Below are 11,207 nucleotides of genomic sequence, written 5' to 3'. Positions count from 1 at the left end.
CTTGTGGTAAATCACAGTAAACATTATAAATTGGCCCTAGTGTGTGAATGTGAGTGTGAATGTTGTCTGTCTATCTGTGTTGGCCCTGCGATGAGGTGGCGACTTGTCCAGGGTGTACCCCGCCTTCCGCCCGATTGTAGCTGAGATAGGCGCCAGCACCCCCCGCGACCCCGAAAGGGAATAAGCGGTAGAAAATGGATGGATGGATGGATGGATTATACTGTATTTCTTTGAAGACTTTTTCAAATTGGCGTCATAACCATTAAGACACATTTTCTAGTAGGTGTCTGCCTCCCTCCAGGGGCCTCATGTAAAGAGAGTTGTGTGGCTTTTCTATTAAAAATGGTTGCACGATTAAATTAAGAAAATGGCAAGTAAAGCAAGAAGTAAATACAAATTCAGATGTATCTAAGTGTTAGCACGCACAAATCCAAGAACATTTCTTTGTTACATTGCAGTCAATTGGAAATCTACGCAGACATGTGGTGTCTTGGCACACCCAGGCCACGCCCCCTTATAAATTCGCTAATCATATTGAAAGTAGCCATGTGAATGCACTTGCTACCCAATGAAGATTCAGTAGGAGGTTCTTCTTTCTCCTGCAATGTAAAACAACACACAGGCTATAAAACCCCCCAAAAATAATTGGTTGGACATCAGGAAACAGGTGAAGAAGAAGATGGATGTACATCGCCAAAACAGACAAGCGTTTGAAAAGATAATCTCTACAACTGTTGCCTTGCTTCGTTGCAACTGCAATGGCACTTTTTTGTGTGAACTATTAACCAGGATCACTTATGTGTGTCGCCAAAGTATCTGCAGCCTGTGGAAATGTGCATTCATAGCTGCAGAAAGGCAGCGCACATGTCCACGTCAATATCAGTCTTGATAAATCTCATCTTTGATGTGAAAAAGGTCATTCACTAGGTTTTTGTTCAGACGCAAGGTTGTTACATGAGGGCCCAGGTCACTGGTTTTTGTGTGAGTGACAGGGAGAAAACCTCTGACTCGCTTACAGACTAGAAGTTTGATGCCGCCCGTTATTTTGCGTGTATCTATTGAGTTTGAATGTAAGATTATACCTGTCAACATTTGCATTTCAATCTAATGGAAATGTTTCTGGAAATTAAGAGAAATTCTAGTCTTTGCTCCAGAATTTCTACTATCAAGAAAAATTGCAGGTAACCATTAAACCGAGAGGGCACAAAACACAGGAGTTTCCAGGGGAATACATATGTATGTACTGTATACAGTATGACATCCATTATATAAGGAAACACTGTTTTATTCAGGTAATGTGGTAATTTTGTTAATTACGTGGTATTTATGTAAAGTTTGTTTAGTCACCAGGCTACCTTTATACTACAAATCTTTCTTGTTAGAAAAGTAAGGTCTTATATTTTGGTCAATCCTTTATACTACAAATCTTTCTTGTTAGAAAAGTAAGGTCTTATATTTTGGTCAATCCAGTATTGTACAATGGCTCCGACTCCCTAGCATACAATTGGTTTGACGCCTTTGATTGATATGTATGTGTCCTTCTTGAATACAATTATAAGACAACTGTCTTTCAACATTTAAAAAAAACCCACTAGGGGTATTTTTTAAAAACAAGCAGTCTACCAAGTCAAATTCCTTGTGTGTTAAACATACTTGGCCAATGATTCCGATTCTGATGTAGAGTTCTTAATCCATGTAGTTTACCCACAAAACTACTTTGATGCCTAAACAGACTTCAGATTGATTCCTGCCTTCTGCCAGATTGTAGCTGAGATAGGCACCAGCGCCCCCCGCAACTCCAAAAAAGGGAATAAGCGGTAGTAAAATGGATGGATGGATGCACTCTAAATAATAATCTATAAAACATGACCGCCAAAACCATTGTTATTAAATTACCGTATTCCCTTGAATTGCTGCCGGGGCGCTAATTAATTTAAAACCTCTTCTCACTCCTGCGTTTACCAAAGGCATGCGGTAAAAGTAGGCATGCGCTAATTATTTTCAAACCTCTTCTCACTCTGCCACTTACCAAAGGTATGTAGTAACAATTTGAGTGTGATGTAAGCTTGGACCTTAGATCCTACTGGATAGCTCTTAATTTTCTTCCCTTTATGCGATTTCAAATTACCGGTATTACCTCCTCCATTTTTGAAAATGATGACAGGGGAAGTGTCACTCGTGAGGTCACGAGTTTGACCAGGTGGTAATACTAAGCATGCGCTAATTATTTTGGGAAGCGAGTTTGACCCGGCAGTGATTCAAGGCAGGCGCATACTATATGCCCTGCGGCAATTCAAGGAAATACGGTATATAATCTTTTTTTATATTCCAAAGTAACCATTATTAATAGACTCTAGTTGAAAAATGTGCTAATTTATTTTCTTGCATGACTCATTCATAGGGCCGTCAACATTGGATCATCTTTGCTCATGTCATAAGCGATCTAATTTATTGCAGACATTGATGATTCAATGTCTCTTTATGCTCAGATGAGTGAATCCTGGTCATAAAGCTGTTTTATGACAGACAGTTGAATTATACATTATAACAATCAGACTTGACTTATAAATTATTAGGATTACTTTTTATATTTTTGGGGTTCAAGATTGTTAGTCCGCCTTCTCCGGTTTCTCCAAATCAACATTGACAGCAAAGCAATTAGTGGATTTTATGGTCTTTCAATGAACACTGGAGTGACAGATGATGCTGTAGGGGCTTGAACCTTCATCCTTTGTAGTTAAGGCTATGAACAATAAACCCTTCGAAGCACATTTTTGGCTTCCCATGCAGCACAAAGTGAAATAGTGGAACTTTTGCATGCCGAATAACGCTTGCATCTGCCAGACACCATTTGCAAACAGAGAAGGGGGAAGCCCTAGATTTGAAAAATACCCTCTTTGCTTTTCCAGCTATGTGTTCCCTATCAAAACCTCAATCTAAAGTGTTTGTTTCCGCTTCTCCCATCAATATTTCCTACAAAAGCACAAGTGAGATTGGCTGAAAGACTAGGAAATATCATGAAACCTCTTTTTAAAATCCAGTACAAGCAAACACTGGCTCGAACTTTCGACCATTTGGCCTACGAAAACCACTTAGGAGCTGTTAAGACTTACCAATATTTTAAAGTGCGGTGATTAAATTTAGGTGCTCAGATTATCCATCAACTCAGAACTTTGCATATGTGGGGGCTCTCTGAACCCCCAGCTGGATGTTGCCCAAATTACATCAAAATGTGTAACTTCAGCAACAGTCATCACAGAGTTTTACTTGCCAATCCTTCAAGCCCCCCAGAAGTTCATGATTCATTAGTACATTAGTGTTATTTTTGTGCACCAGCAGTGCCTAAAGACGTGGACAGTTCATTGAAATTATTCTCTCAGATGATGCACCGTTCTAGATTTGCTTAGAAATCTCATAAAAATGATGTGAATCATTAGTCTCTATTACACAGAGATCTTGCAAAGGATCACGACCGCAACTTGGCCTTAGGTTTTTACAACATGAACAGGCAAAGACAGCCTCTGACGTGTAAAATACTTAATGTTGTCATAATGCGACAACTGATTTAAACAGAACAGTGCGGGACATTTTAGTGTTGACACTGTCATGTCCTTCCTGCATTCCTCTTTTACACCGATGCTATCTCCGCTCTGTTACGACTCTGATACTACTCCATATGTCCCCCAATTTTTTGTCAGTGTCAGTATTGAGGAGAAAAAGTTTTTCAAATCCTAGCATTAGCAGGCAGTGTAATGAATAATAGTATTATTAAAAATAAACATTAAATCAAGCCAATAATGGACTGTAGCTCTAAATAAGTATTCAATTTACAGCTGACTCTCCTATCCATGGCAACCTCAAGGCACGGGTTTACCTGGGCTGAATCCCACGGTCCCCCACCCAATCAGGGGCCCCCAATTTTGACGGCGGAAGGCAATGATTGGTGTTCATAGCAGTCACTCACAGGCAGCTCTGCTTTGCAAAGTGATTGTGTACTAACTGCTCCGAGCTTGACGCAAACCCAGGTCGTCTGTGTGAGATTCGAGCGTCTTGACTACAGAGCTAAAAGCACAGGCAGTCTTCCAGATGCCAGCACTGTTTTTGAAGTTGATTGGCCTTTGTTACTCAATCCAATCCACTTTATTTATATAGCACATTTAAACAACAATAACGTTTCCAAAGTGCTGCACAGCCATGTTAAAAACAATATTAAAAAAAACAACAACAATATTATGCTCCACCAATGACTGAATCAAACAAAAAATAAATAAAAATAAAAACAATATAAAAACAAATATGATTAAAAACTATTTTAAAGGGTAAAATCAATTAAAACAGTAAAATAAAAATCAAAGTGTATAAAAAACACAGAGGACAACAGAGGACCACACAACTCACGTAGTGTTAAAAGCCAAAGAATAAAAGTGGGTCTTAAGACGAGACTTAAAACACTCCACTGTGGGAGCAGTTTGAACATGGAGCGGCAGAGTGTTCCAGAGCTTAGGGCCGACCACAGAGAAGGCCCTGTCTCCCCTGGTCTTAAGTCTGGTCTTGGGCACCACGAGCTGGAGCTGGCTCTCGGACCTCAGAGCGCGCGCAGGAATGTAAATTTGGATGAGGTCCGAGATATATTGAGGTGCCAGTCCATGTAAAGATTTAAAAACAAACAGCAATGTTTTAAAATCAATTCTAAAATGCGCAGGGAGCCAGTGCAAACTCTCGCAAAAGATATTCTTTAATGAACAAAAGGCTTTTTTTAAATGAATATTTGTGCTAATCTGTTGATTAAAATCCCGATGTATTTTTTTCAAACTGTATTTTTTAGGCCTGAGGACTTAGCTTTTTTGGGGGGGAAAGTGGGGTTGAGGTGTAGGAGTGGCCCTCAATACTCCCTCAGCCTCGGCGGCCCCCTCTTAGGTTAAAGCAGCCCTGCTCGTCGTCAAAGCAAAATAATATATATTTATATTTTGTCTTTTCATTAGCATCTGGACAAACACATTGGCATTAACCACAATGGCTGTAAACGACTTCCTAATGTAGTTTTGTTTAACTCCATTTGAAGTATCATAAGTGTTCAGCTTTAAAAAATGTTGGTTGCTCTACTCAGGCTTTTAGTTTGAAAAATTAACGCTAGTACAACATTGGTTCTGTTGCTGCTGAGTTGTTCAATATACTTGTTACTAAGTGACCATGTGGTCATAGTTTCTGAATCATTATTAAACTTTGAGATGATAATTTGTTACAGCATTACCCCCTGAGAACTAGCGTCCTCTGCAGTGGACATTTTTTTTTCTCTATTTCTTTAGTCAGAGTTACACATTTCGGAGAGAAAAAAATAAAATGTATGTACAGTAAAACACAAATGTCCACTGCAGAGGACACTGTTTCTGAGGAGGATAAACAATGCATTTATAATGACCCCCTACTCTAATTATCGCCTATTTCCGAATAACACTTGTCTTTTTTAGGTAATGTTTACGTTTTAACCAATACCGGTGTCAGATCACTACTTTTGAAACGGTGACGGTACTTAAAAAAGGAAAACATACACATTTTTGTGCAAAAAGCGTACCTTTTTGTTTTTAAGGACACTTGTGACATTCAAGATTTACAAATAGTGATTTTAACACTTCAATATTTCAATAAAATTATAATAATACAATTATTCATTCTTAGTAAACGTAAGTACATGAAATGAAATCTACAATAAAACAGAACAAAGAAAATGTGCAAAAAAACAATTTTGGTGGATTCTCATAAATCCGTGGTTTCATGAATGCGCCTCCCTTGCCGTTACCGTAATTTGTGAATAATGATGAGTGTTGTTTTGCTGCTGTTGCAAACGCTGCGGCGAATTATGTGTGCAGTGTTTAACCTGAGCATTGCTGTCAGCCTGTTAAATGTGGCAATAAAGTTTTAAGAGCAGCATACGGATTTGTACAATATTAGCAATTGATTGAGCACTTATTCCAGCAGGGTTATTAGGGATGGGTATTGAAACTCTTATTTCTTGATGGCATTGATGCCAACGCAAGCAATAGTAACCAGAACAAAAGAAGACAAAGCTATTGGTGCCTCGTTTCAGTGCTAAATGAATGCAGTCTCAGTCACCTGCCACAAGTAACGTATTGTAAGTAATGTAGTGTCGGACGCTTTTTTAAAATATTATCGCCAACATGAACACGCCAACTGTAGCCCTTTTAACGCTGCGGCGGTAGCCAGTCGCCCCAACAACAACACGATACTTCATTATGCATCGATGACGATTATGGCGAGCGAATTTACGAAGTTTAACGAATCCCCAGAATTATGCACTAATATTCCAATACAATCAAGTCGGGGGTTTTTTTGCACTTTCTCTATGTTCTGTTGGTTATCATTTAATTTATATAATCAAAGTATTTAAATTACTAGTCCGTTCAACTTGACTGTAACAAAATTTCATTAGAATACAAATAAGTTTTTTGTTTTTTTACAAGAAATTGCATTGACCAAAAGTCACTCATTCTCAACTGCTCACTAGTTTTACCATATCCGAGTTATTGTACAGAAATATGGAAAAATAATTACAAAAGTAAACTTAATTTACTAATTGTCTTACAAAAAAGGGCAATTAGGATAATACACAATGCTGAATATAGAGACCCTATATTTATTATTTAAAGAATTTTGAAATTTAACGATTTGGTGTATTTGTAAACAGCTAACATTATGTACAAAGCAAATTATACCCTGCTACCAATTCATGTACAACAATTTTTACAACAAATGAGGAGAAATATAAACTTTGGGAAAAATGTAATTTAAAAAAGTTCTTGTATGTACAAAACTTAAAAATTTTAGCATATCAGTATGTGGAATTAAATTATTGAATGGATTAAGTAAAAAAGTGAAACAATGTACTAATATGATCCCCTTTAAGAAACTGTTCAAGCTGCTTGTGTTTGCTAAGTATAAGGAATAATAATAATTGTAGATGTCTTGAACTTGAGGAATTAAGATTTTGTTTATTTCATCATCAATGGATATAAAGAACAACTTTATTTACATTGCATGGATTTGAAATGTGTGAGTGAAAAAATGTGTAAGGAATCAATTTGAAGTGGAAAAGGGTTGCTTTTGGACATTTTGTAAGAAAAAAAATTAAACATGCGATGCATCATTTTGAAACTGTATATATGTTCAAATAAACCTATCTGAATTCTTAGGGCATTCAATCAATTGCAAATGAACTAATTGATTGCCTGATTGCAATCGATTGAATGCCCTGAAAATACAATAACCTTGATGAATGAGAACATCCGTAGACAAAAAAACTCCATGTTCTCGGTATCGTTTAGGCACCAGTATCAGTTAAAATGTAAACGATACCCACCCCTGGTTGTTACCATTTACATCCACAACAGTGCCTTTAGTGAACCGAGTTTTGGTCAGCAATAAAGGTTCACAAGATTGATTTTTTTTTTTGTCTTAGTGGCAAATGAGTTGCCAAATTACTACATCTGCTGGTCTATTTTATTATCTCACCATGTTTGGTAATAACAACATCTAGATTAATATCATTAGTATGGTCTACGCAGTGGAGCACCAGGTGTTGTTGTGGTTGGTTTGCACTAACCTGTGCAGATGCTAAGAAGTCCCTGATCAACATGCGACACTACACAATAAAAGCTTAGAATCCACTAAACATTGTGTTAATCTTGGTTTTGGTGCGTAAGTAAGAGGAGGTCATGCTGTTGGCTTGTAAAATAGAAACACCCTCAATTTGGAGACTCAGGCTTGGCTCCAGAGGACGTTATCTGGTGGTGATGCATGAACCTCTGGGAAAGGGAGTTGACTCAACACCAAAGTCACGTCACCATTTGACCACAGTGTAAATTGATTGTGAAAATATAAAAACACTCTGGTGCTGTTTTATTGTGTGATTTTTTCAGACCATCGATGAGCGTCAGAGGTTGCATGAAATTCACTGATGACGGATGTACAACTACGCATTATTGTGGATTGTTGTCTTCTAAAACATCCCAAAGAGGTTTTGTCATCTCATTGGTTGGTCAGAACAACACATCTGCTCTCATAAATACACTCAATGAGGGTATTTAACTCTCTATACTGCCCAACAAACTACATCCCCTGCATGCGTGAGCGTTTAAATCAATTAAACGGAGCTGTCCTGAATGATGAAGCGGTGATAGAAGAGTTGGGACTGTGTAGAACCAGATGTTTTTTGGCCGCCTCCTTTCTGGGCAATGAAGTGTGAAGGATTTTGCTGAGCCTTATGCCAACCGGAATGTAGATAATTTAGTCTGTGTTCATTCACACTTGGGGTTTGGTACTCTAGTCTGAACCAAACATTTTAAAAAGATACTTGGTGCACAATTTGGTGGGAGTCCATCAACATTCACAGTAATATTTTTGTCTTGAGACCAAAGGTTGCACTGTAAAACATGTATGCATAAAGTAATTAGGACTTGATTGGACATGTGTGATGTACTGTAACTCAAGTATTCTAAACTAAAATGGTTATTTTTTATAGTTTGCTGTATTTGCTAGCTTAGATTTCACCAAAATCCTCTGAAAAGAGGTAGAGTGATGTTGGCACACACACACACATTGACACACACACACACACACACACACACACACACACACTAAAATATGCTGATATGGAAGTCTTGCATATTGGTCAATACTAATATTGAGCCAATACGATATCAACAAGAACCATACACAGTTTTATTTTTTCATTTGGAATGTTACAAAAGGCCTGATACCTTTTATACATATAGCTACCATTTCAAGTGAAATGGTAGGTCCCATTTCAAGTGAAATGGTAGGTACTGTATATGAAAATCACTAACCTATTATTAACCGTTTGGTTTGGGCTTGCAGTCTCTTCATTTTGAATTGGAGTGGTAACTGGTTTTTGGCAACACCTAATGGCCACAATGAATCAATAAGTTAAGCTCTTAACGCAGTGAGTTAAATGGTGCGGACATTTTTGTTACTGGATTATTTCAAATAATTTTTTGCCTTAAAGATTTTGTGTTTGTAAGTAATATGAAACTGATTATTTGATACTCGTTTATATTACAATTGTTGTGTTTTAGACTGCATTATTGTTCAATGAAAGACACCTATTATTTTGTCTAGCTTGTGTGCTATTGTATGCTTAGCTTTTGTGTAGCTGATAGCTCCTAGTAGCCTATTGCAGGGAATCTTAATGTTTTTGACCTCGGGGCCCAACTTTTCCACTACAGAAGGGCCCCAGGTTTCACTTAAAAGTATTAACACTGAATAAGTAATATTACTCTTGATTTTAATTGTATTCAATAATTATATCTAACCTACTTACAGTTTACAACCTTGTCAAATGATAAACTGTGTTAATCACAAGGATTATAATTTATTTAGCACATAAAATTTAGGCCTAAGTAAGACGGATTAGAAAAATAAGCACCATACTAACTAAATACACTGCATAAGAAGGGACTCATGAAAAAAATGACAGAAAATACATTTACATTCAATTATGTTGTGCGAAAATAATCTTAATATTAATGAGATAGGCTCCCACACACCCCGCATTCCCGAAAGGGACAAGTGGTAGAAAATGGATGGATGGATGGATTAATAAGTATGTTTACTTAAACTTAAGAAATGTATCTGATTTAAGCTCCAGACTTCCTCTGTTTGTTTGATATTGTCATTACTGCCGCAAGTGGTGGAAAAGTGTATTACAACTATACTTAGGCTTAAACTTCCTTTTTATTGTCATTCAAATTTGATCTTTACAGTACAAATAAGAACGGAATTTCGTTGCATTAACTCATGGTAGTGCAGATTAAAAAAAGCAATAGGGTGCTGATTTAAATAAATAGATTACTGTACGGATAAATATATTGCACTTTTCCATATGCATCCAGGTTTATGGATGTATGTTATATTGTCTTTTTATTCCAGCGAGTTAATCCATTTTGGGGGGAATTGAGGGGATAGTTATGATGTGTTCAAGAGTCTTATGGCCTGAGGGAAGAAGCTGTTACAGAACCTGGAGGTTCTGCTTCGGAGGCTGCGGAACCTCTTCCTAGAGTCCAGCAGTGAAAACGGTCCTTGGTGGGGGTGGGAGGAGTCTTGGCAGATTTTCTGATCCCTGGTCAGGTAGCGGCTTTTTACGATCTCCTGGACAGGAGGAAGAGGAGTCCTGATAATCTTTTCCGCTGTCCTCACCACTCTCTGGAGAGACTTCCCGTCTGAGGCATTGCAGGCTCCAGTTCAGACAGAAATGCTGTTGGTCAGTAAGCTCTCTATAGTGCCTCTGTAGAATGTGGTGACAATGGGGGGAGGAAGCTGTGCTCTTTTCATCCGAACTACCAAGAGACTCTGCAGCCGAGCAGGGCGCCACCATCTTTAGACTAGTGCAGCCCATACGGACCAAAACTGAGAAATGTATATTTTTTTAGCGGCCCTGGCCCTATGGTTAAACACTGGCCTATAGCATATAATGTTTTACCTTTTATAAAAGTAAAGGAGCATTCTTGTGTGTTTATCAGAGGATATTTAACTGTTAACTGGTTGCCAACTTTGCACAAGTCAATGCGCTATCAGAGATTTTAGAAGCAAGCTTATATAATCTGATACTTATAGTTTTGGTGACATTGCACCAATATTTGTATAGGATCTGGACACTTTAACTTCCAAAGCATTTTCTCTTGAATATAGGTAGTTGCGGTATGATTTCTGCTCTCATTTTAACACTGGCCCATGTTTTTGATAGATGTAGCACTCGCATTCACTCAGCTGCACCAAACTTCACTTATTCACATACAAGTGGACTACTTGAGGGGTTGAACTCGGTACGCTGGTTTGGCGCTTGACCAATGTAACGGTACTCGCACAGTAAACACACACCAGAGTAACTTTTAACTTGCGTTGCACAGTAATATCGGCGGCCAATAATTATTGACTCATAACGTCAATTATGATGTGATATCAATACTTGTAATAATTAAAAGAAATCCACTGATAAAATGAGCCGACAATAATAAAGACTTAACTTTGTGTTTGGCTTCACGGTGGCAGAGGGGTTAGTGCGTCTGCCTCACAATACGAAGTTCCTGCAGTCCTGGGTTCAAATCCAGGCTCGGGATCTTTCTGTGTGGAGTTTGCATGTTCTCCCAGTGAATACGTGGGTTCCCTCCGGGTAC

General features: G+C 38.0%; 1 protein-coding gene across 7 annotated transcripts in view; it reads right to left on the bottom strand.

The window, feature by feature from the left end:
• The window catches only part of LOC133538319 (target of Nesh-SH3-like), a 74,235-nt gene that overhangs the window by 57,992 nt on the left and 5,036 nt on the right, over positions 1-11,207 (bottom strand). The gene's annotated exons all lie outside the window — the stretch shown is intronic.

This window comes from Nerophis ophidion, linkage group LG19 (genome assembly GCF_033978795.1).
Source record: "Nerophis ophidion isolate RoL-2023_Sa linkage group LG19, RoL_Noph_v1.0, whole genome shotgun sequence".
NCBI classification, from domain to species: Eukaryota; Metazoa; Chordata; class Actinopteri; order Syngnathiformes; family Syngnathidae; genus Nerophis; species Nerophis ophidion.
The sequence above is the reverse complement of the archived record's forward strand: the minus strand, read 5'-3'. Positions and strand labels throughout refer to the sequence as shown.